Source organism: Ptychodera flava, chromosome 22 (assembly GCF_041260155.1).
Source record: "Ptychodera flava strain L36383 chromosome 22, AS_Pfla_20210202, whole genome shotgun sequence".
In the NCBI taxonomy this organism is placed as follows: domain Eukaryota; kingdom Metazoa; phylum Hemichordata; class Enteropneusta; family Ptychoderidae; genus Ptychodera; species Ptychodera flava.
Window position 1 is genome coordinate 22,250,735 of NC_091949.1, and position 27,697 is coordinate 22,278,431.

The window sequence follows — 27,697 nt, forward strand, 5'->3', positions numbered from 1 at the left end:
TGTGTTGAGAACGGTATTTATTTTCTATTTCGAAATTGAACGTAAATTAGCCATGCGATTCCAACATCATTTAATGAGATCTGGTTTAAAGTCGAAATCACGGGGTTATAAAGGCATTTAAAGTCAAAGCAAAATTTAGTAATAATTGCGAAATATGAATATTATGAGTACCATCAGTTTGGTGTTTGATCAGGGTTGAGCTTCCTTTCCGCTCTGCAACACTTAAAGGGAGGGAGTCGTCCCGTCTGCGACTGCGCGACTTTCTTGTCGATAAACATTGCCTCTTCCTAGAAATTGGTGATGAATGCCAAGTAAATGTGAAGCAAATTCAGCATTTGATGTGTGTTCATAGTTCACCAGTTTTGTAACTTTTCAATCACTGCAGTGCTTTGCCAAATAAACTTTGCTTCCGTCCCTTCGTTTATATGAAGCTGCTTCGGCTATGGTCACAGTTTCGTTACAGCCGCCATTTAAAAAAATTTGATATGCACAGTAATGTTGGGATATGTTGTGCATAGCAACATACCTATTGTATTGGTCCCATACACACAGCCGCAGACGGGACGACCCCCTCCCTTTAAAAAAACACTGAACAGGTTCATCAGGGTTCAGTCTCCTTTCCGCTTTGCAATTCTTGGAAAGTCACTGACCGTGCACAGATCGAACCTGACACGGCCGTGCTTACGGCACGATATGTGTGTGTTTGTATACATATACATGCGCATATATACAGACTCTTAATTCTCTATCGGCCTGTGTAGAAACTAAATAATATTCGGATGAACCAAGTAACCTTTGTGAAATCGATTATAAAATTAGTAAGATCCAATACTTATGAATTACAGAAAGACTGTCCATCTAACTGTTCTCTTATCTTCAAAGAAATGTATAATATACTGGTATGTGCAGAGAGGCGTTTTAAAGCAATCTAGAAATTCAATTATATAATCACTCTGCAGCTATCGGTATGATTATTTCTAAAATTAAACCTTAAACACGGAAATCCTTGATTAACTCGATGAAAGAGGATATACATTTTAACTGGAAAATGAAAACTAATTCAAGTTCTGCACCGACTTCAGTGAAATATGTTGAAAACTCCTGACGTAACACGAAGTCTATTACAGAGATATTGTTACCGTGGTAGCCACAATGTATGCACGCACATCTCATTCGGTCGTAATATAATAATGTATTTTTTGCTGCCATAGCACAAATTGAAGTGATTTTCCACGTCTATGGTCTTAGTTCATCAAACCGCGGTCATTGCGCCAAGTCTTGATTGTTCAGGGACTATGCTCACATTGTCCATCACTACGTCCTTTCAGCCGATTGTCAGTTAATTTGCCAAAAATATGGCCAAACGTTTCTGTACAGCTACTCAAGTTTTTCCAAATTTGTAACGAAAGGTTCCGCTATTCTAAATATCCTCCCACGTGGATCATTTTGAACACACCTCCCCAAGGACTCAAGATTGTCCGCAGCCCTTTGTCATCCCGCTGCCGTATACAGCTTCAATCAAGCAAGACGTGCGCCCTCTTCCGACTTCATGGTAACGAGTGATAGCTGCGAACTTCACAAACAGCATGCACACTGAAAAACTGCGTGTCAACTCAGATGGCCCTGAAACCATTTATAATACTATAGTCGCCATGCATCATGAAATCTATTTGGCACAAATATACTTCCCTATCCCTTGAAATTCGGACCCCTTTGCGATAGTTGTCTTACAACTACAACACTCACGTGTGCCCACTATACGATACAATTTTGCCACCAATCCCAACCAATCGTCCCTGATGCAACTTTCCGTAGCATTTTGCCGCCAACAGAAAAAAAAAGCTCACGAACAGCTTGTTGCACGACCGATTTCTATGGCTACACCTGATAAACGGTGAACATATGTTAAACAAATAGCAGAACTGACTGAACTGTTTGTACTCTCGTTGCTCTTTTTGGTTCAACGGACCTGAATGTTATCTTACTGAGAAGGGACTGTGGTTCGGCCTGGAAGCGTGGACAGGTGTAGCCAAAGACGGAAGCTGTTCGTGCAAAAAACAAGTGTTCGTGAGCGGGCAACCAATTATTCTACTTAAACACGCATGAGGGTGGAAAACTGCTCTAAAAGGTAGGCCGAGGACATGATATATAAACCAGGTATATTTAGTATCTGGTTCAAGAATTTCCCAGGAAGTTTTTGTATAAGAATGAGAGATTTTGTAATGCAGCTATTTTGAGGATCGTTTTAAGGACTTTCTGTGTGACAGCTTTATTTTCGTGGAGTTGAGCTTTTCTAAAAACATAGTTTCAAATACCACGTGAAAAGGAAATACTTGAAAATGGCACTGTCGTCAGAGCTGGGCCGAAAAGCGCGGGGGGTGGGGGGGGGGGGGTATGCAGAGCGGCCAGGCACTACATAGAATCATTGAAAGGGCTTGTTCAGTAGGGTTCCGGTTGAAGGATAGTAATCAACGATCAGCAAATACGCTTTGCAGAATTTCAAACAAGTTGAATAAGTAAACCCACAGTAGTTTGTGGCGTGATATTTCTTAAAAGCTCCATCAGATGTAATTTTGTTGTACCTTGCGGTACATTTAATTTGTTAATCTGTACGTGAAATATAGACTCATGTTTTGCCTCTAAAGTAACGTTGAATTGTCTGGTCTTCGACTTTGTCACCAGAACCTCTGTGTGTGCGTAATGTTCAATGATATTGTTAATCTGTGAATTCCAAGTCCAAACAAGAAATCGTTTGTCAACAATAACATTGTATATTGTACACAGCGCAATGTGTTGGCCAGGCTGATGGGCCGCATTTCATCATAGTTTAAGGTAGAATGCGCCTCGGGGACAGATATTCGGACTCTCAAACCTTAACAATTCTTTTCTGATATACCACTTGTGGGGGCTCATTTTAAAGCTCTTGGAATAAGAAAAAATGTTACTCTCTTAGTTTTTCGAAATCTGAAAATTCCATTTGTCCCATAGAGGTAACATAGGGACTGCGGCCATTTTGTATTTCAAATACCGGTAAATATTTGGTAATTTGTTTCTATAGTTACCAAACTTTGCTGAGTGACCCCTGATTTTTATTCTCGATTTGGTAGAGAATAGTTGAAAGTTTCATTGAGGAAAGTTTGAGCAAAAGTTTAAGTCTTTCACTTTCTAGGCGCAAACTTCCTTAAGTTGGCGAATTAGAAAGTTCAGTCGTTGCATACAACAAAAATAATGAAAATATCAGCAAAAATTAAAGCTTATGTCCCTCCTCTGTGTATCGCTATAAAAGGCGAGGTTTCTTGTGTTCTTGTAAATAACCCGTTGGCTACTGCTTATTATATGAGACACTTGTCCGGCGCCTTAAGATCCTAACGAGGTCAAGACAGACAGCTTGAACAATCTCCGCACTGCACCCACACAGGATTTCGTTACTTTCACTTATATTTTTGTATGCAATCCTTTGTATGTACAGGTACATCGGCTGCACCTTGACATCTCCACACTACTTTTTCGGCATCGACCTTGCTTTCAAAAGCGTGATTTACTCCGTGACCTTTAAGCACACAGTGTTAGTCAGCACGACAAGGGAGGTGGATTATATTGACCGTGAACAATATTTCACAGCTAAACTTGTCATAGCATTTCGCTAGTTTCTGTGTCCTCAACACTAAAGAAACGCCTTCATGTTCTCATGGCAGTCGCCTTTGAAGCTATCAAACAAGTGATTTCATGGGAAATAAACAGTCAGGGGTTGGTAGTTAACAAATGCCGCAGGCGGCGAAAATCTCTTTTAAAAGAAAGCTACTGCGTGATATACGTTCGTCTACGACCCTTTTATCAGACATGTTTTGCCCGTATTTTGATAAATCGCCATTATCAGGTAGAGTGCGCCTGAAAGACAGGTATAAGGACTCCAAACTTGTTTACCATATGGTCTGTCTGTCTGTCTGTCTGTCTGTGGAGTAACTTAAGTTTTCAATGTACTGCTTTTTGTGAAAATCGAAAATTGATTTTTATTCCTCCTACTGAATATAGCGCCATTTTAATATCAAATATAGGTAAATTTCAGGTTAAAGGTCATGCAAAAATATTGCTCCCTATATTTTTTTGCGAAGCAATGGAAGCAGCGAACGCTTTTTTATGAATCGTACCAAATAATTTTATGACGGTGATGCAGCCATGTTCAATCACCGGAGAAAAACAAACAGGCATTAAGTATCGTTTTTAATCAATTTATTCACTTTGTCATAAAAACAAAAAAAAAATTGCTGATGACGTCTGTGCGTTGCAAAAGCGGATATAATAGTACCAAATGCCTTCGATAGAACCCCATGCACTACATCATATCACAGACAAATAGAAAAACAGACGAGCAACGTGGCATGCCTTTTGTTCCATGGTCTATGATCATATGAAAATAGTCTTTAGCTCCTAGCACTTGTTGAGGTGTCCCCGGCAGCTTGAGTTCAAATATTTATTTCTTTGCGTATCATAATGTCGTGAAAAAGAAATGCACTTGAACTAAAATTGACATTATTTGCGCGGATTAGAGTTGCTTGACCGACTTGCACACCCAATCACTTTGAAATCACTCCGCCAATCATTCGCTTTGAAGCATGAAAAAGTGATATAGAATATTCTTGCTTTAAATTCAAGTGAATAACATTACACACGCCATTCTAAAAAATATCGGTATCGTATCTCAGTAATGATAACGATGAAAATGATACGTTGAGAAAAGTATTCTGTGCTATATACTTTTTCAATTCCCTGCAATACAGCACTACCTTAGGCATAAAAGTTTACAAATAGTATGTGCAAACATACGTATACAAATTCAGCTAGTATAATATAAACCCAATTTTACATATTTCATTTATTGATACTTCTTTGATTCATATTTAGGGTACCATCAGAACTTTCGACTGAAGATTTTACGATAATACAATTCATACAAAGATCCCGTTAACAGTGGAAGAGTCTTACCGTTTCCCGTGTAGATGATGTTCGTGAAATGAAACGAAATGAAAGGTGTACATAACGTAACGCTTGTCAAGCTAATTTGCTTCGGAACACTTTTGGTCAAACACTCCTGAAACAAAAATGTCAGCCTCTTTCGATCTCAAAACTTCACATACACAATAACGTGCCTTTAAGGGGATGCGAATGTAACTAGTTTGTTTGTTTGTTTGTTTGTTTGTTTGTTTGTTTGTTTGTTTGTTTGTTTGTTTGTTCAGGAACCAAATGTGTATGACTGTCAGGATAGCACGCCAGGCTTCTGTAGGCTAAAAAGATACTGTAGTGAATGAAGAGAGATTATAAATTGGAGCTAAGAAACGGAAATTTGTTTAAAGGCAACAAAACACAGTGCTAAACAAGAACATGATATTCGCAGGGATTCTAAGTATTCCATCATCACTTCACTTGTCCTAGGAAAGTTTACCAATAAATCTTGGTCATGTTTATGATCAACGCGTCGGCTCTTTTCGGCGGCACATTACAGATGACTTTCAAACGAAGTCACAAATCTTAGACAGACATTGTGGGTGTGATTTCCACGCAATCATTGAGTTTCGATCTTTTGACATGCAACTTTCTTCATTGGTTTATTTTGAAAATGTCTACATCGATAATGCTTAGAATAGTTTAGCAGTATTATATTAGCTTATTTTCCAAATTTGAAAAATTAACGATAGACAATCACAATAAGTATGCATACTGAAAGCTGAATATCAAGATGGCATTAAATAGACCACGTAACGGTTAGAGAAACAAAACAATTCCGAATGTTTTTCCTTTCAACGGAGCTGCTAAATAAAAGCCATCATTTCGACATGGACGCCAATGCGAATAAATCATGCAACAGTCGTTCTGTAAAATTTACGTTCATTGTCGTCATTTTATCACATATCACATCATAGAATATGATATTTTTAAACGTAGAGGGCGCCTAACTCTGTCTACATGATTATTCGACTTCTGATACTTTAATTTCACAAAAAATTAATTCTGAACAATATTAATCACACAAATACACACTGTCTGTCTGTCTGTCTGTCTCTGCCTGTCTCTGTCTGTCTGTCTGTCTGTCTGTCTCTGTCTGTCTGTCTGTCTGTCTGTCTGTCTGTCTGTCTCTCTCTCTCTCTCTCTCTCTCTCTCTCTCTCTCTCTCTCTCTCTTCTCTCTCTCTCTCTCTCTCTCTCTCTCTCTCTCTCTCTCTCTCCCCTTTGATGATTAAAAAAATTCAATTCACAATAATCTTGAATAAGCACACAGATACACACACTATACACACACACACACACACACACACACACACACACACACACACACACACATATATATATATATATATATATATATATATATATATATATTACATTTAAGAGTAAATTAATATATGGGAGGATGAAGATTTTACGGGGTGATTGACAATCAAGTTTATGTCGGATAGTAATGCAATACAATATGAATGATACAGGCTTGATAATGAGAGACAAAATTTTGACAATGACTTAGAAGAATTGTAACTTCAGATCATGTCTAAGCTATTGGTGTCACATATGTGTACACTGTGCCACATACTGTGTGGACAGTAAACATTAGGGATTTTCATCATTGTTCGTAAAAATGTCTAAGTCACCCATTCCTTATTTTGTATGATGAAAGCATAACGAACAAAAATAGTATTTAAATTCATAGACAAAGAAAAAGACATAGACAAAGACAAAGACAACGGTTTTGTCTTGCAGTTTGTGGTTTGACCATATCACAGCAGAAATAACAGCAACTGTAACATAAAAACAGAAGCTTGAACAAAAAACAAACAAACAAGCAAAACTTGTCAGTAGCCAAGTGACAAGCTCAGGTAATTCATAGATCAAGCACTCGTAGAAATAAACCAATTGCAAATAAGACATATTAGACCTAGACAAATGGAAGACCTAGATAAATGGAAGATCTAGGGTTAACGTTTAGTTGACGTTGTTCACTAAAACTTGTACTCTGACATTTCACGGACTTCCAACATGAGCTACCTACTGAACGCTGTGAAACAATCTGCCTCATCCATATTTTCTTCCGAGGCTTTTCGTGAGGACGTGACGATACATTAATGGCCGAACTCATCTGTTCACATAATTGTACTTCAACGATATGGTAAATATATTTGTCGCAAATTCTCTTTTCTTTGCCAGTGTTTGCGCGATTGTTAAAGTTCAAAACAGGTTAAGCATGCGCAGCGGGTCATTTGGAAACGTCAACCGAAAAGCAAAGGTTTAAAAAGTAGAAAATTTTCAAATATCCCAACGACATTCACGTGTCAGGTGATAGATGTGTGACAAGTTTTCATTTTCCCTGATGCATGCTCAAATTGTTCGGATGAGGTGCTGCAATGAAGTGGTTTCCAAAACAAGCATTGTAAAAACCATTATAGATGCCGCGCCACGCAAGTCGGTCTTGTGATGATATTTATATACCCTTTAATATAATGCAGGCAGGCTGTGAAAATATTGACATTAACTATGTGTGGTACCTGTACGGCTACCTGAAATGTCTTCATGAACTTTTCGCATCACTGTCTCAAAGAGACAATGACAATTATCATATACCCATGACCGTATCCGTGTCTCCTCTGACGCGTCATGACGTGGAACGTAAAACATCAGTCTGATACGGCACGTTATACGTCATCAATTGTTGTTTATTTCTGATTTTGATGTTATGATGTTCATCTTGCATTTAAATCAAAATAATCCATCTTTTTCACTTCAATCAAAATTTACCAATATAAAACGAAACATATTACTAGTACATATGAATTTAACGTTCCTTTATTTCAGATCTAAAGAGAGTTACAGGACAGGTTTTTGTAGAAAATTAAAAGTTGATGTTTACAATCTGTTGTATTTCGCGCTACTTCGTCGTTCATGTTCACGTCAGCCATGTTTCAGCAAGAGTTATTAAAGTGAATTCAAACTTACAATATTGTCCGTGTAATAATTATCCACCAGAACACCGGGACGGTGACCAGAATAAGTAAATTGGCTCCATTCCTTTTCTGAACTGCGGTAAATTGCGCTGAAATAATCCTATACACTCGACAAGATGCGATCGACGACTTGATCAGCTGTTGTAAACAAACATGTATCAATGCGCTCAGACCAGCGGCAGAATATAAAAACATAGTCCCTTCGAAAGACTGACAAAAACTAATAAAATTTCTTTATTTTTAATTACCTTTTACATAAATATACGGTAATGGGCATATGATAAATCGGTTATCCCACGATATCAGCGCTTGGTTGGGACGTATTGCCACTCGTGAGGGTGCGCGCCGCATCACACTCGTCTTCGACTCGTGTGATGCGGCTCGCACCCTCACTCGTGGCAATACGTCCCAACCAAGCGCTGATATCGTGGGATAACCTCATAATATATCCATATGTGAGGTATGGAAAACTAACATCGTCATCGTCACACAAGGCAATAGTATTATCTGTAAATTATTGATGACAAAATTACACTTGTAGTAGATCATTCTGATAAAAAGCATTGTTAGCATGTACTTCCCTTGATTTCTATGATAATTCACCTAAGTATTGTCTCCAATAAAATTATTTCCAATGACGTCACTCGAATTTACATATGCGAATATAAGCATGTGTCAGACTGCTGCAGAACAGTGACTGTGGCTAACTTAAAACAACAATCAAGTCACGATTGTACACTATTCAAATGTTTGAAATTAATATTTCAACCATAAATCACCCATCGCAAGAAGCTTTTACAAGCGGCTTCTTTACTAGGGTTCAGCTCTCTGATTAATTTCGTTATTTTGGACATTGTACGAGTTTATCAGCGCATTTCGCACCTTAAATACGTTTTAAACATACCCTTCCACAGATTTACCACGGCTCATACTCTGCTCAAAAAAAAATTGAATTATTTTCTTTTATTCTGGGAGTCACCGAGCGAAATCTAAAGGAATAAAAAACAAATCTTTCTCAACGTAAATTATACCAATTTAAAACATTCAATATGGCCGCCAAGCGTTCAGCAGTATAACTCTATAGGGAAAAATGAATTTCTAGATTTTGTTGGAAATCTGATTGATGGGCTGGATTTTTTTCAATTTGCAAATGAATACCCAAAGCCTGCATAAAGTGAAAATATAAGGATTGTGAGGACTTTAATATTTCTGAAAATCCGTCCTCAGGGTGCATTCTGTCTTGATTATAAATTTAGAATAAGAATCGTCACGCTAGAATTGTTGGTTCGGGTGAGAATGTGTGACGAGATGAAATTCAGTTGGAAGACTTTTACTATAGCGATTGGACTCTCGCATGACGCCTTACTCGGTCACTACTTGTATCTTTAGCAGCTTTTCTGTTGCTTGGACGTGAAGGCCTTAAACGGCTAGCTAGCGGAAGGCAACTTTGATCAAGCCAGTTAACTCAAAGATGGTGACGTTGTGATTAAAAGCTTTGCACGATGGTATAGGCGCACTGACCACATTCACCGACTGTGGATTTGTATCCGTTGCGCGTAAAACGCCTGTCGCCTTGGTTTTAGAGATCTTATCCGGCTTGGGGATATGTTTCCGCCATGGTGACCGATTAACCATATTGAATTCCCGGACCCCCACCACAATAGAAAGCGCGTCTCAAAGAGCGTTTAAAAGAGTTTAATTTGGAAATTAAACCCGAGCAGGACAAATAAGACCCGGAAGGAATGTATTACACATTGAAAAAAGAAACACTCTATTGCTGTATAATTGTTTCGCCGAACACGCAAACCACTGAAATAATATTTTCTTAAAACCTTAAGTCACAAAACCAAAGGGCGGTGTTTATATTTTCATAACCTTTTAAGGACTGTTCATTAAATAGTTTTTTCTGATAAAAAAGTGACCACTTTCAACTGTTGTTTTCACCTTTATTTTGAAACGCAAAACGTCATGATGAGAACTGAAAATCAGTGGCATAGTATTGTTTCAGTGATTTTGACAAAAGCGTAACACTGCGGTCGCCATCAGTCAACAGTTTCCTGCAGATAGTTCCCTTCAACAAAAAACTACTTTATTCATGCGTGAAACATAGGTAGTTGCTGCGTGAATTCTTTTCAACATATTGTCAACTCAGAATGGAGAAGAAATTCCATCTTTCAGATATCATGTTACTTTGGAGCCAGCCATTATAGTATGATTTATGCTTTACCATTTCGTGTGTCTACGTTAAACCATCCATGATTCTAGATTCAACGAAGAGAGATGAACATTTCTCAACCCAACACCCCCCCCCCACTTCAATATTTTGCTGACATAGTAGCGTGTTATCTTGTCGACTTGTAGAGACGATATCAAAACTTTGCTCCTTTAACAATCGTAGCTTGCCACCTCTATCATATAGGCCCTGTACAAGATGAGGATGATAATAATGTAATTCAAGTGTGTGTGTATCTTCAGATAAATTTTAAATGTGGGAAAGCTGAACTAATTTCGAGAAATGTACCAACATTTGACAGGCAAACAGACGGTTTGGTCAGGCCGCGTTGATGAGGTCAAACGTATTGCGATTAATTTAAATTTCCTTTTACGAGCTTTTCTCCTAAACAGCGGCTTTTTTCATTCTGTTGACATTATCGTGTGTACATTGTGTTTGCAAGTCACCCGATATAATCGCCGGACAATGGAATCGATGCTAAAATGAAAACTGTATTCTTTGCCGCGACCGGTTGATATATTCTAACAATACTAATCGGGATACAATGTAATTCATTTCCCTGAGAGGAGACAGACAGCGACAGACAAGACCAATGAGAGGGGAAAGAGTGTGAGACAGAGATAGAAGACAAAGAGAAGGAGACTAGGAGACTGACAGAAAGAGACAGGGAGGGGGGAGTCAGACGGTGCATTACTAAACATTACTAAAAGTGTGTTTTGTAATAACTGACGCTTTGAAATTGACGCACAATGGTCGCGTCGTGATCACTGTGTGCAGGACAAAAGACAATATTCACAGTATGCAGTAGGGCAAATTAATTGACATGAGCATTTTCATCATATTCCTTGTATTAATCGACTGAATGATAATTTAAATGTCTTTTAATTTCTCGTTTTCGCTCCTACCACCTGCCGATCGGAGAGCATATCACCTGTTGCCTGCTGCCAGCATATGGACAGTGGTAGACTCGCCCTACGGCATGTCGTCCGCTCTCACAAAATTTTACTGTGTAAACTGCTTAAGCGACGGTTTCACTTAACCCCTTATGTAGGAATAATTTCTCAGTGCTTTTTAACTTCCCTGCATATCTGATCACTCGGTTCTAAAAATCGGTTAATGTGTCACTGCCTGCTATAAAAAAAGCGGCGACAAGTACTCTTACTACATTCTGTAGCGCTGAAGGTATCAACTTTCGTTCCTGTCGTCAAGTTCAACATCAACCAATCATAGCGGAAGTACATTTGTCGTTAGCAATGTCACTATGTTAAACAAATCTACGTTGAAACAAATCGCCCACACCTATGTTGAAAATATAATCGTCCACTTTAATAGCAAAAGTTACACCGTGTGGTGAGCGCGAGCCGGCAATACAAATGCTCAAATTAAAAAAGCAAATTGTACCTTATTTTGTCTGTATTGAAAGTTAGTGCGGTGTGATCATTAAGCGGCAATCATTTCATTTGTCAATGTCTCGTGGATTCTCACAGGGCGGCGGTACGCCCGTTCCGTGCATACACGCCTAGCATTAATGACTACCGTAACACAATTACGTTATATAGGCACATTTGGATTGAGCGCAGGCAATGCCACGCTCTACCTTGACAACGGTCGCCGTGAAATGGGCGACGTGTTGTGAACTCTCGCGACAGTTCAAAAACTGAGACTTTTCAGGCACGAAGCCTAACAGCATTTTGGATGATTAAAACATTTCCTCTTTTGAATGTTTGTTCCGTTACGCTTTGCTAAATTAATTCGTCTCGCTACCATTAAAAGGGCTGTATTATTGCTTTTCTCATACTCCACTTCGTTTGACGTGGAGACGAGTCAACGGCTATAGTGATTGGCTCATGCCATACCATACCTGCAAGCTGTTTTCTTTATTGCTTTCAAGCCAATTTATCTTGAATATACAAAAATCTTTCTTAACCTCGCCTAGGGATAATTGAATAAGTGGTTAAATAGGAGAGAGAGAGAGAGAGAGAGAGAGAGAGAGAGAGAGAGAGAGAGAGAGAGAGAGAGAGAGAGAGAGAGAGAGAGAGAGAGAGAGAGAGAGAGAGAGAGAGAGAACGATACAGACTGACAGAGCAGAGACAGAAGACAACACTGATGAAGGACAGTACACAGTCACAACATGGAAAGATGAAAAAAGAGAGATCAATTAAGTCTGAGACAAGTGCGATGGACACTGACATGAAAGGTAAATAAGCAAAAACACTGAAATAATAGGGAATCGACGGGCAGATGCCGAGATACAGCTCAACATACACCTACAAAGAAACATGAGCAAAAAGCGAAGTCTAGAACGGCGCACGTTAGAAAACAAGATTGCTAGTAAGACTGACAGATAGAGGTGAAGGCAGGTATGCATTTACGTACGGAATCTATATGAATATACATAGATGTGTTGTAGAAGTGTCGGGAATCGACATGCGAAACAGACATCAATAGAAAGCGTGTTGATGAAGAAAGACAGTGAAATTAAATAAAAAAAAATTGACGTCAGACCCCATCGTGGGAAATCGCCAGTGACAGCCCAGGATATATGCCGAAAGGATTCTATTTAGTGTCAAGATATACAAACATCTTGACGGAACAAAGTGACTATTTACTTTGAAATATGGGTATAACATAAAACATGCAATTGTTCGATAGACGGGAAAGTTAGATGAAGCAAGTACTGGACTATTGAATGACAGCTATCAAATCTGGACAAACAAGAAAATACCTCGTTCTAGATAATTGCACTTTTCACTGTACATGTACTACAACACGACAGGAAATAAATATCTCTGTTTAAGTATTGAGTCAACAATATCTCAGTTTGAACGATGAGAAATTGGAGACCATCAGTCTGTCCGACTTGCCATGATATATGTCTGCCCATACATCTACAACCTCTGCCTGGTGTTTCTTGCCGATGTGGAAACGCTACTCGTACGTGTGAGGGGTGTATTAGTATCCAGCAATCATACATCTATATACACAAGTAGTGTAATCGTTGGTGTTTTCAGGGCACATAGCTGCTGTGACATGGTTTTCGCGTTTGACTGTAAATAGTCGCCCACGAGTTGCCCGGCTGTAGTGTTTCAAGAGCTAACATAATCAAGGCTTAATTCCAGAAAAAACACGCTCTCGCCCTGTCTAAACTTATGACATATTCGCAACATACCTAGATCACTGCAACTAGAATTCTCCACCGCAAGGCAAGAGCACAGGCCACATGACACCTGTCCAGAAGAAAAATAAGTATTTACCTGTCGAATCAACATACCACTGACAGCCCACAAATCATGGAGTGACCTTGCTTCTCGCTACCCATTCGGATTTTACCCATCCAAAGTACACAGACCCATCTCCAACACTTAAAGATCATTTTATATAAACTTGCTTCACTGTTGAGTGTCACTTTTGTACGTTAATTATCTCGTCTAAGTTACACGTGAAGCCCTGTCGCTGCAAACTAGTGTGCAAGAAAATTCCTAAATTCCCCAATTCACGTATTCCTTGTTTATATGAGCTTCACATACTTAAAGATAATTGTGTCTTTTTTTATTTTGGCGCTATCTTGGTATTTCTAATCGATCGATTAATGGATATAAATATGTTGCACACGTGATTTCAAAGGTAAAACCTAGAGTTTCAAGATCTTCCGATTTCTGTTCATCTTTGTACACTTCATTGACCAACCACGTTAGCCCCTTTATCAGTGTCTGTTGGTCGATGGTTTCTCCTTTGTTACAGATCAAATTTCTAATTTAGTTGTGTACTAGTGTCGTTACTGAAACGGGAAGTTTTCAGTTTTCGGCTTAATTTCTTACTTCTTGTCACTATGACTTAAATATTAACATGCATGGCTAAGGCTGTATATCCTTAAATCCTGAGATTCTAGATTCTAGATCTTGAAGAATACGTTGGAACAGCTGATATCCTAGGTACCACCATCACATGCAGGAGATATCGTTTCAATTAATAATCCTGTGCATACTAATTCTTGATTGCTGTCACAAGTTGTGCCAACTTTACTTTCAATATTGTAGGGCTTAGCCAGGTCACCTATGGCGACTTCTGTCTTCAACACTACATCAAGTCAAGTCAAACCGCATTCCCTGCGAACGTAGCCGGTATATATATAGTCTAGACTGGTGTCTTTCAGTTCGTCCTGAAGATAGCGAGTATATGTATGTTTTGCTGACATATTTCGAGTCGGTATGCGGTCAAACCCAATCGTCGGTGGAAAATATCAAGTACGCTGCCAGAGTATGTCTCTCTCCGTGTCTGGTCTGGTCTGGTCTGGTCTGGTCACCAGTGCTTATCCAGATTCCTTTATGTACTTTGCTTGGCCATCCAACCAAAAGCGAAAAATTTCTTGTCCATAGGATCGTTACCCACATGACGTAGCTTTCACTTATAATTTAATGTGGCATGACGATGAACTACGATTGGCATTTGGACTGAAACAAGCCTTTGGAGTCTGATTGTGTTCTGCGGTTTGTGAATGACTGACAAGTGTTCATGGATGAGCTTGCACGTCTATTAAAAATCCACCAGTAGGCGCATCTCTATCTGAAGTACATACAGTAACTCAATGCATCACCGTTGCACGTACCAAAATTGCCAGTCACAAGTACCACAGCACTTCATCATCTACCACAATGATAGCTGTGCCCACAAACACTTATCAAAATCCCTCTATTCACGACTTCAAGATTTTACAAGAAAAAACCCTACTCCCCTCGTAGCCCTGAAAAGCCACAACGATCAGGGAGACTTGGTTGTAACTTGCCTGACGTGAGCACCATGCTGGTATCAATTTTGCCATCATCATGAACGCTGCCATGAACGCAACACAACCTTATATTATACTCTACTGTCGGTTTCACTAGTTAGTTTACAAATCGCATATCAGACTTTTTGATAGTAGCCGTGCTCTACATAAGACTTCTACTTATTTTTACTTTTAAATTCTGTCACAGAACTGTAGGTTGTGTTTTAGCTGTAAAATTATTTAAAAACTGAACGATATCATCACTACACGTCATATTATTCTGAGCAGTTTGGTGTCATTAGGTGTAGATGACGGGCCATTTTACTAAAACTGTCACCAAAGTTAATGTGAACTTGGTTAAAATGAGGAGGAGGTGTTATAGGTGCCCATAACTGCCTACTGCTATTATTAAGGATACCCTCCAGCTGTCTCTTGAGTTCCGGTCCCTCTTTCATGTCATCTGTACTCATGACATATCAACCCCTCCCCTCTCAACATTCCAACGACTTCTTGCCAAACAGGCATCTCAAAAACACGAAAACAACCGGAGAACGACCCAAACATGCACCGCTTTCACGTGATAGAAATCTTCCAAATGAGCAAACCTCGCCTCGTTTCTCCGGACGGCAGTAGTCAAAAATATGTGTGTCTGATTGTCTGCGCAGCTGTGAATTCCACCTTTCTCTGTTGTTCCCTCTAGCCAGAGTGTTTACAACACTCAAAACACGCGTTACACACGACCAACTTGTTTTCCACGCCCGTGTTGCGACGTGTGACACCTGAAGAGGTTTCTCTGCTGCAAAATAAGACGCGAAACCATTTTAGTGAAAATGGTAGGTATACAAGCCAGCAAAATAGATTTAATGTTCATCTAATCCACCAGAGAAGGAGACCGGGAGACTGACATTGATAACCTTTCGTTTTCACAGTTCGTGATTCGCCTGTGTATTCTATCCAACGAAATACTTGAAAGTAATAAAATTGTTATACATTTCTAATTTTCTGTGTACTCATATATCGTCGATGTTTATTTAGCTCTGTTACTTATTGGCGAGATTTGTTTTGATGGGTGTAATTATGGTTTCTCTGTTAAAAGCTCGACTAATGATGAAAGTGTTCGAAATCGAAAATCCACGCATGGCTGCTGGTGTGAAAATATTCTCCAAACGTCGCTGTCAATACGCCTTTTTAAATCTTTAAAGTCGTTGAAATACAGTTTATCATAGAAACTCGAAACAAACGTTACTTTTCGCGTGTCCACGTTCAAATCAACGAAAAAGTCAACAAAAGTGCGGGCAATAGCGATTATTTGATCTGGAATTGTCAGCGTTGCTGTCTGACGCGGCGGCGGTCTATAGTCTCAAACTGACAAGTTGACATATTTGTCTTGTCGAGTTTTTATAGCAATCGTCATTGCTAAATACCAAACAATCTATCCTCTATTTACATTTGACAGTTTCCGCCAGACAATGCCCCCTTGAAATCTACTTTACGCTTCTTTGAAGAATGTGATCGCACGAATTCTATTCTTAATTTCGATAGACGTAAACATTCAACAAGTGTCCTGAAATTGAAACTACCCAACAAAAGCCAGCAAAATCTCGCGGTAGGTTTAGAATTCTCCACACTTACAAACAAATAAGCTCGGTTTATTTAACAAATGTGGAGAAAATATCAATACGTGTTTAGAAGAAATGCCACAGGAATGACCAAAAGAGGCAAAGAAGAATTGGAAATGGTAAATTGGAGGTTACCCGACACTGGAAAAGCTCGAATATTTGGTTTCCCACGAATAGGTTGTTGTTGGCGCCATGTGGAACCAAGCAAAGAGATGTAATTCAATAAGAAAGCTTGTTATTGAATGTGAAATCCAATCTGAAATTTTCGCAGCACACCTGTATGGAATATAAACAAACAGATCCACACCTACGATCTTGTGGTGGAAAACTAAAACTTTTCAGTGTCGAGTAGTACTCGACTAGTCTTATAATCTGCACTGTCTAGATGATTCCCAGTCGGCGTCTGGCGTCTGTTCTGCCCTACGTATTTTCAAAATTTTATTTCATCTTTGGTCAGTGACTTGAGATATTGAAGCACTTCGTCAGCTAACAGATCGTAATATCTGACTGGATCACACAATGACAGAAGTTTATGTCTGTCACAGTCGCATAGACTCTCCAAATACATGTACCGCTGTCAGTAAGAACGAACGCGTCCGAGCGAAGAGTGTGAATTATTGGTCAACAGCGTTTAATTTGTAATATAGCTCATTAATTTCACTCGTACATTTTCTAATTTCAATTGAAGACGTTTAGCCAACCGTAAGTTACCATGACAACTATTTATTCAGTGGTTGGGGAAGTCCTTAAGTGTAGTGTTTGCTTTCATGGTGCACTTATCATGACTTCAAAACACTCGTGTTACTGTCGTACAATTACCTCGTTGGTTTCATTCACTTAAATTGACCCGTGTAAAACTCTTACACCACGCAGATGTCGCTTACCCTGTGTCAATTTCACCACTCTATGGGCTGTCCGAGCTCGTCAGCTCATTAATGAGGGGCTGTGTGATGTGTTTTCACAAGAAGTGTCTGTATCAACAAAGATCGCTGAAAACGACACGGTGCAGATCACGGTGAAATTGACGAGCAACCTCGTTCCCAGTAAGCTATACCGAAGTGATTTGAGTTGATCTCTTTTGTTGCATATTCGACAGCACGTGTTCGATGCTGGCTTCATTTGATTACAGTTAACTTGCAGTTATTGTTGTCATCATTTCTTGGTTTTTTTTAGTCGTTTTGTTGTCAAACCGTTCACTGTTATTTACTCTACTTTGTTGCCAGTAAAATCTGAAACGGGTTATTTCACTCTGTCTTGGAACTACATGTATGTGATTCGGGGCCTGTAGCGTTGTCACTCCCTATCTGGTAAGGAGTGGAACTTTCAGGTGTGGCTACGAAAGAAGGAAGATGTCTGACGTAAAGGCCGTTCCGACCACGTCGTTGAGGCCGATAAACGGGACGAACGGTCGACACAGACAGAGTAGACCGATGTCATTAAAACATTCAGCACTCGCTCGCGCAGAGAAAGGTCTATCGAATCCACCGGTCTGTCGACACAGGAATTTATTCATACAGCGATCGAAAACGAGCAGAAAAATTCCCGCACTGAGTTCGATTCCAAAGGTAACCTAAGGTCAGGGGTCACTTGAGGCGACATAGCATCTTGGCTGTCAAGTGTAACAGAACGTGTCTGGAAAGTGGACTTCTGATCGACTTTAATTACTCAGAACTTGTTTTATTGTTTCAGTGGTTAGCAAAGTGGGTGAGTGGGCTCTCGGTTCAGCAATATGAAACAGTTTCTGCCATGCTTTGTGAGGAATTGTTTCAATGTTGCATGAACCCCCCTCAAAGTGAATTGAGTGCTTTTCTTCATAGATTGTGCGCTGTGATAGATGGCCGAGAACAAAAACAAGTCAAGAATTCGCGTCAAATGAATTCCTGCCAAGTCATGGCCTCATTTCCTGTTGACCATTTGTTAAATTTCAAATGCTTGCGGCGTCTTTTTGGGACATGGGTACCTTCGCTGTTTAATCAAGTTTTTCAACTCGCTTTTTCCCGTAGAGTCACGATTTATTGTTTTGGTTTTTTTGCGTGTACATAGCCAACGGAAATCTTTTTTACATCATTACTTTACGAGCTTGTCGCGCAAAAAATAATTCTCCGATGGACCAATGAGGGCAGTGCGTCTCGTTTCTCGACATCTGGAAAGTCAGCGATCAAAGTCGTGTCTAAAGCACTTTGCCCAGTTGTTTCCGCACAGCAGTCTTGGTTTCCAGGGTTACTGCTAAGCATGCGTATGATTAGTCAGTCGTGGTTCTTCGTAAAGTTAAGAGAGTCGCTCTACTTTTCTGATCGCCAGTATACAGAGCGATGCCCACGCGTTCCTTTTGTATGATGTTTGTTGTCAATGTAGATATGCAATAAATATGAATATAGTGTGACTTCTTTATAATATGTCCGCTCTTGTCTGCCCATTCATTCTTCCAGCATTTCCAAATTTGCCTGAGAGCGTGTCTAAGCTTATTTGTCCTCATGTAACCGCACTTTTAAATCTGGCGTTGTTTTATATAGGCCAGTCGTTACGCTCGGAATGTCGTTACACAGAGTTAAACATGGAAGAAAAATGTGGGTTAAAAGGGACAAGTATTTTACCGTCGATGATATTGCAACTGATGTGAAACTGTTGCCCTTGAGACGTTCATGAAGAAAAAAGCACAGATGCATCAACTAACCATCGTGACCAACTCTCTCAGTCTATAAGAAAAAAGTTTGGGAACCCGGAGCGAAAAACTTAGAGACCATAAAGTGATAATAAAACAGACAGGTTCGAGATCCCTCCGCTTTCATTGGCAAACTTTACACCAGTTTAAGAAAATAATGAGCAATTTAGATTCGGGGCAAAATAAGCAGAGGCTCGCAAATCATAAACTAGCGTGGAGGAGAGTGAAAACAATAAAGAGACTTGGTTGGAATGTTTGAGATAAGAGCTCTATTGTAAATTGAGATAGTGAAGACGCCATTACATATAAAAAAGCTAGAGGTCTGTATTGTTAAAGGTTAACATTTGTGAGGACGTCCAAAGACATGATTGATACTCTATCGCCTATTAATCAATCTATCTTTCACTTTTTCTTTGGGGTTATTTTTAGTGCGCATATCTGCTGCTTCTAGGCACCAATTCGTCACGGGCTATTAAGCAAGCCTGAATACCTCAAATACGAACAAGCAACAAACGTGGCGAGCCCAACTTTGCAGTTCAATGAAAGACGGCACAAAGAGAAGAATATACCGGCTTGATTTATGTGAGCCGATCTCACCGCTGACCCGAAAACGAAGTCGTTACCTCGACTTTTACAGGTACTATTCTAAATCTTGAAAGGAATGCAAAAATTAAAAAACTAACAACAACCGAGCCAAGCCCCGAATGGTTGGAAAATTCTTTAGATCGCTTGGGAATTCTAAACTCCTCAGTTCAAAAACTTAAACGAACGAAATCACCACTTGAGTTTTTTCTGACCGAAAGCGTTCGTCTTTTCTCCAGGTAATGGGGAAAATGCGGAACGACATGTCACGCAAAATTAACATTTCGAATGGTGTTTACGCCAAGCCTTGCTATTGTACTGTCTTTAAAACAAGATATTGAGCAGAATTTTTTATTAAGGAACGAGAAATCTTGTGATCAGATACTCAAATTAGGAACTGCAGGTTCTTTGTAAAGCGTCTGACACCACACGTAATCCGGTAGCTTGATCAAGATAAAGTCTCGTCAAATCAATATTAAGCATTTACAGCTAATTAATCACTTACAATAACTAATCAAAGACCTTGAAATCAACATAAGGGGTCCTTGACAGTACGACACTATATGATGTTAAGTATGTCCAATGGAATCGTAAAAAAGCCGTTTATAGAGCGTGTCTTTTTTCAACCGGGATTTCATAGCCCGCCGTCAGATTTCTTTTGATAATCTAATTCCCCAGATTTACCTTGTTAGAATTTATCATGAAGCGAGCTGAATGATATCACATATTGTTTGGTCTGCTACACGTGTATTCCCGAGCGGCGGCCACGGGTTTCCTTTCTTCGGAGGGCGGGCAGACGAGACAGACGGTCAGCTGGTGATTCCCGGACAGATCGCCAACCAATCAACGGGTACGCGAGCGAGACCGCGTGTCCACCCGTCAGTTTGTCCGACAAAACAATGCCAGATACTCAACAATTAAGACAGATAGTCAGTCGGCCAGCAGTTAGATTGTGACTTCGGGATGGAAAATGCCGGACTGTTCTCCTGGGAAGACAATTTTGATATAATAAATGGATAAAATATTCCACGACCACATCATATCCGATCCGAAATCTCAAGTCATATCTCTTTTTCATATCTATACATGAATATTACATTTTTATTCACATAAAAACTTTTGGTTAATATATTTCGAAGAAATTTTTCACAACGTCAACTCTCTAGTCATTAAAACGTCAAACGCTAATTGATAATATACATTTGAATTAATTGGTTGAAAAGAATGCAATGTAAAAACTGGCTACCCATTTGAATGTCAAGTCAATAAAATAAGCAGTACACAAAAATTGAAGGCATTTTCTGATATTTTCATGGACAACAATCATTTTATTGTCAGTGAGTTAAATAGATAAAAGTGACATTTGGATTGTGGTTGTATGGAATCGGATGGTTGGTTTATCAATTCCAATGAGTCAGATTGGTAACTTTGACGTATTGCGATGAAATTCGTTGACAACTCAAGTTGTCAAAGCCAAACTAATAGTAGTTTGAACAAGTGAAAATGACAAAACTACTCTGTGTCTATCTGTCTGTCTGTCTGTCTGTCTGTCTGTCTGTCTGTCTGTCTGTCTCTCTGTCTGTCTGTCTGTCTGTCTGTCTGTCTGTCTGTCTGTCTGTCTGTCTGTCTGGCTGTCTGTTTGTTTGTCTATCTCTGTCTGTCTGTCTGTCTCTGTCTATCTGTCTCTGTCTCTCTGTCCAAATCTGTTTGTTTTTGTCTGTCTGTCTGTCTGTCTGTCTGTCTGTCTGTCTGTCTGTCTCTCTCTCTCTCTCTCTCTCTCTCTCTCTCTCTCTCTCTCTCTCTCTCTCTCTCTCTCTCTCTCTCTCTCTCTCTCTCTCTCTCTCTCTCTCTCTCTCTCTCTCTCTAATCATTTGTCTTGAAATTGTCAAACAACCGTAACGAGTTACTTGTCTCGTGAGAAGTAGTTATTTTCGAAGACAAAATAAAAAAATTAAAATGATCGCACAAAAAGTTTGCCTCGTTAATTTGCATAAAGTCATCATTTTAAATACCAATAAAATGTTTGACTTTTATAATATCAGTCAAGCGATAAAAAGCGAAATTGACTGGAGTACCGGAAAGACTCGCCGATGAAATAAAATTTAAGCTTATTTAAGATAGCACACAGGCACGAGAAAAGGCATATGCAGTGATAGGACTAAACTTTGAACTTTGTACACCATTTGCAATGTCTAGGTCATGTAGAGTAGTATAGGTATCATGGAAATTTATGACCACATGCAAACTTGCTCATCAGAAAATTTCTTTGCTATTCTTTTACTGAATGTGTTCTGCTAAATTTATGCTTTTTTAGAGGACGGGTGCATCTACACTGATTTTTTCGCCAGGCGAGCTATTGTTTAAAGTAAACCGTGGATGGTGAGTGTGTCAAGTGCTATCCTCAAGGCTAGTTGTTCCCTCTTCCTACAGCATCAGTAGCCGCTGCGTGTCGAGAAGATTGACCAGCGCCCCGTCTTTGATAGCGTTCTGAGACACAATGTTAAACATTGTCTCGTGACATGTGTTCTGTTTTTACTCGGCAATGTTTTGGCCCATTGGTTTTAGTAGTATAGTCCCCTCCTAGTTCGTCCCTAACAACGTATACACCCCATTTGTCCTATTCTTCGTCGCCCAATTAAATCGTTGCATCACAGCTCCACGTACAATACCACTAAGTCCACACACTGTCCGTCTAATTATTAGATTTTCCGGCTGTTGACGCTGCCAGGACGGAGCAATACCAACAGAAGACAATAGAGCGAAGACCTCCTTATCTGCCGCGGCCATTTCCAATTGATAATTTTTTAGGCTCAATAAACACGCAGTGGACCGTCGGCGCGATATGCTATTCGCTGGTTGGGTCTGCAGCCAGCCAGGCGTTGCCTGGCCATTCTTGTTTCACAGATGTCTGGTCCTCTCGCATCTTCATCATCTTTCACGCTCCGAGTGGGGAACACAAAACCAGATGCACCCAAACCAACGCAGACGTAACGGTGTGTAATACTGTTGAACTTTACAATTGACCTAGTGGCCTTCACAAAGTGATGTAGGGGGACTCTTTTCAGTCTGATAGTGTGATCTGTTCTGTAATACAGACAAAGTTGGCCATTTCACAATTCAATAACTTTTACTTTTCCCGCCAACATTTCAGAATGACTCCTAGTAAAAGTAGCGAACATTGTTTTTAGCGGAATTTAGACTGTTATTAATATCTTAAATTAAAATGTACATAGGTTTCCACTATTTTTTTACACGGGGTTCTTTTACTTCAGTGTGAGATACATCTTTGAAAATACGAACACCTAAGGCATGGATTAACTTTCAATTAACCCAGCCAATATCAGCTTTGCAAAAGGCAATCTGGGGATCTTTATCAGTGATGGTCGGATTACTTTGTTATTTTGTCAAACATTATCAAAATAGATCACCGGCATTTTCCCCACTTGATTTCGACTATCATTCTAAAAAAATGGCGCGAATACGACTTGTTTCCGTCTTTGACGCAAACCCGCATCGAACGATGAGTAAATGTGCGGACACAAACACGTCATCATCTTAGAAATGGCAACTTGATGTGTGCGTGCTTATGACGGCTATCACTTCTCTTATGTTCCAAAACGGTTACGCTTGACATGGAGAGAACCCAGGAAGTGAAAATACGGAACAATTAACTAATTTCAGGAGCTACTGCAGCGATAATAAACTGAGTGTTAGCGCCTCGATACAGTCGCTGCTGTGTCCTGCTCGCTTCATGTCTGTTCGCCACGTCCCGTATGCATTGTGATGTTTCAAAAAAGTCACGCTGTTTATGATTAGGGTGTTGTGAGCAGTACACAAGGCACAGCGGCATTGGCGAGATTTTGCCGTCTGTTCACAAACACCGCATCAGTGCATTTTGTTAACCTATAATTAGGAAGATTGGATTTTCAATATGCAAAAAAATAGCGCAAGGAAAACGCCATTCATTGTTTAAGTATTCAGCGGAGATGAAACGATATGCAAGTGTCTTGAAAATCCATCTAAAGTCACACTCATAGACACGTTTGCTTTATTCTCCATATTTGCTTGAACACGTGACGCCTTGAGTATTTGGAGGCCTAAGTTCATAAAAACTGAAGCTATGAAATTTTAAAATTCGATTACAAAAATTCTCGCCCGTCGTCCTGTCGCTCAAAGTGATAGCTTAATTTGTACTGCTTGCATCTAGGAGATGTCGCGTGCTCAAAGTGTTTGCTAATTCACATGATCCAAGCAAATATTATCACAGAAAGCATATCAGAGCATTGATCATATTTGACTCCGGATACCACATTTTTCGTTGCAATGGGTAAAAAAAGAAACTCCATCATCATAGAAACCATTCGACGAATCACAAAACTGCACATCTTCGCGAACATCGGAAGTGACGTAAGAACACAGGACAGTGTTATCTGGGGCAGTAGTCGTGGCAAATAAAGGAAATATACTTTTGATGTTTACGTTATATACTCATGGGACCATACCCAAGCATAATAATAGACTCAATCCCTTTTCCAATCGCCTTTAAAAACTCATTATTTATTTAGCATCGCTGATCGTTTCATTAGCGTAATTAGATGTTCTCGCCGCTTAATGACAGTCATACACCGAAATTATTATTACTTGATAGAAAAGCTATCTTTATTATTGACTATATCTTGTTTCTTATTTTGTGTCACGAAAACAGTCGATTTTATTTCTCAGCATCTTTGTTGTAACAACGCTGTCCAGGCTCCTACAAACACAAGCACATGCATATTGTGTCACCTGTCATAAAAAAAATAGTGTGTTCCATTATAAAGGATAAATATTTTGAATAGAAAAGCAAATATTACATATGGTTTCCATGTAGCGACTTGTTCAATTGTTAAACCACCTTCACTTTTAACATGGGCCTTTGATGCCATTCAAATGTAGACGTCGGTTCAATTATTTGTTTCTGATTAAATTTTATGTTTTTTTGTCAATATTGCTTTATGTTCTCGGCGTCTGAGAAATGAGGGCAGTGAAGAACACGGCACACACGCGAGAATAATAGATTCGCCTCCGAAATGAAAGGACGAGAAACAAAGCTACTGCTTTACACTAATGAGAGCAAGTTAAAATTTCTTTTCAGGGTGCAAGTTCTAACATACTGACCTTACACAGCAATACTGTTGTTATACTCAGCTCCATACTGTCTGCGGTATCGTCCGTGTTTACACGTATAAGAAGCTGCTCCCTATTTCTACAATGAACGAGGAGATCAAATTTTACGTTTCCATATTTAATGCATTGGATATCCGAAAGCAAAGTCTGAAGAGAATGCATGTGTAAATTTTTAATTGTTTCTGGTAGCAGGCAATGATCGTGTCGATTTGTTGTCTGCAGAGTTTTGTTCAAAAGTTGTGTAACATCTCTTCGCTGACTCGTTAGCTGTGCCCTTCCTCGTTCTGCTGCTTATCAGTGTAAAACATTTGTTATCAGCGGTGCGAATACACAGCTAACTTTCCATTTCGGCCAAACCCCTGTACAGAACGAAACAGTCTCTTTCAGCCAGGTGGTTATAAAGTGAAAATAATGTATTTTACATTCAGAAAGCTTCATCGAACTTTACCTTCCTGTCGTCCAGATCATGAATTCATCGCTTTGTCCGTCCCAAGTCCGGGCATCATGTACTATGAGACTATTCATCTGCACGTCGACCCGTACCGCCGTCTGAAACCAATAGTACAAAAAATGGGAAATTATCTAGTTACCCAGACGAGTAACCAAGCGACTAGGGCCAGAGACTTATACACGCTGTACATCAAGTAAAATCAACAAGCATGTAGTTATGTTTGCAGACTAACCAATCATGACCAGAAACGAAGTGTTGCAAAAAATTGGCAACATTAAATAATAAACATGTAAACTTATGATTATTTTCCTGTCTCAAGTGATTGCACATGACTTTCGATTAATATCAAGATTCCTTGGAATAAGTGGCCAGGATACTCTCATAGAAGGGATCGAATAAAGTGGCCCTATCTCGCCAGATCTGCCTGTAAACTAAAATGTTATTTTTGAAAGTACTGGTCAGTCAGCCAGACAGTTTGGCTGTCATTTCATCGGGGTGAGTCAGTAGCTCACCACCCTGTCCATATTGTGACAATATAATTCATTGACTTGTCGTATCTAGGCAGCCAACCATCGCACCTTCAAGCAAACGAGCATACATAACCCGCATTCATTCTATACACAGGCATTTTCCCGAGACTGTTTTGGTAAGACAAAACATTCACGACTGTAAGTTAAGATCCTGAACTTTTATCACCCTTTAATTAATGCCTTGTTTTGACATTAGCTTCTGATGTTTAATCAACACAAGACAGATTTCTTCTCGTTTTACACTGCGCTTAACGGGAGGAAATTATGTCGATTGGCTCAGTGGGAAAACTCCATAAAGATGGCCAGTCGGTCTTAATCGTGTTCCGGAATAAGTCCGCTTTACACACCGATAATGATACCGTAAATCCTTTGTAATAGAAAAGAAATATGAAGCGAATGACTTCTGGTCCAGTCCTGTAATAAATTAGAAATTTATTGAGGGGTTGATCACCGCGAGGAAATTCAGCCGTGTGCCGAGCCTTGCTTGAAACGCATCCATAAAAATCGGTGAGAAGGCAGGGGATTAGAGAGATACGGAGCTAGAATTGTAGTCACCTAAGAGTTAGATGTCTAATGAAAAGAGGCGTCAGTTCGGGGTGGAGCGCTGGATGAACACTTTGCACTTCGCTTCACGATTAAAATAGCAAAGCTAAAATATATTTAATGTTACTAATTGCTGATATTAACATGGTTCGGTAATTCATTAAAAGGAAAGTGTGCATCAAGTAATAGGCTACCGGCTTTATTGTCTGTTTACACTCATTCGCTCCCCTAGGACTGAGGAAGGAAGGCAGTTCAGCTATGTGAGAGTTTTGCAGAATTCAACAGATCTGACAAAATAATTGAACGGAGTCGTGTCCACACTCTTCCTGTGATCAGTTTATCAAAAAAGAGGAAAGCGTTATGTGAATGACATCGTGAAATTTTAGCCTCTTTATTTGTAAACATCGTATTTTTTTATATTCATAAAATCAATATGAGCAATATTATCTTGTTTGAACAGTTACTCGACAATAAAACCTATGGAAATTGTTGGGGGAAAATTGCAATACTGTTTTGTCATTTATATGGCATGGGTATAAGAACGCCGGGTTAACAACCGGTTTTTAAAAGAAAGAATTTTCCATCTATGTTTCTTCTGGCATTTCGAATGTTTTCCACAGAACTTTCGTGTCTTGTCGCACATCTACTCCTATAGAAAGTATTAACCACAGATCAAATACTCCCTTGAGTTTTAAAACAAATTTCGATGGCTTTGTGAGAGGGCAGGTATCCAAGGTCACCGGCAGGGCACGTCTTTTACAACAAAAACCTAACACAATTAAAACAAACATATATACGCGTGGATATTTCTCCGTGAACTTTCTTTTTCATCTTAAAACCAAATTAAACCGTAAAGGACGATTTTAATGGGCTTGCATGGTAATCTGTCTGAGTGACCTTAGAAGAATGACCTAGGGAGTCTTGATGCAAGAAACAATCAATCATCTTTTATTGTAACAATGTAAACCAATCAGACAGAAGACTCTCTATCTCACCTAGTAATTATCCTTGCTCGGTTCCCTTTTTTTTCACAACCAAGTTTAGAATTCATTTCATGGTCTGCTGTCCGTCCCCCAACGCTGTTCGTCCTCGCTACACTGCCTCTCTTTCAAGTAAGCGGTCACACTTTGTCGACCGGTGAGTCACATTTTGTAAGTTTT

General features: G+C 39.5%; 1 protein-coding gene across 7 annotated transcripts in view; it reads left to right on the top strand.

Moving 5' to 3' along the window:
* Positions 1-1,993: 1,993 nt before the first annotated feature.
* The window catches only part of LOC139122960 (paired box protein Pax-5-like), an 88,415-nt gene continuing 62,711 nt past the window's right edge, over positions 1,994-27,697 (top strand). For 4 of the 7 annotated variants that reach the window (XM_070688871.1, XM_070688863.1, XM_070688874.1 and 1 more), the window contains exon 1: positions 27,544-27,674. The gene's annotated coding sequence lies outside the window, so the exon portion shown is untranslated. Of the gene's footprint in view, positions 2,129-27,543; positions 27,689-27,697 lie in introns of those variants that run through there. The other 3 variants (XM_070688875.1, XM_070688867.1, XM_070688872.1) reach the window with 3 other exon arrangements.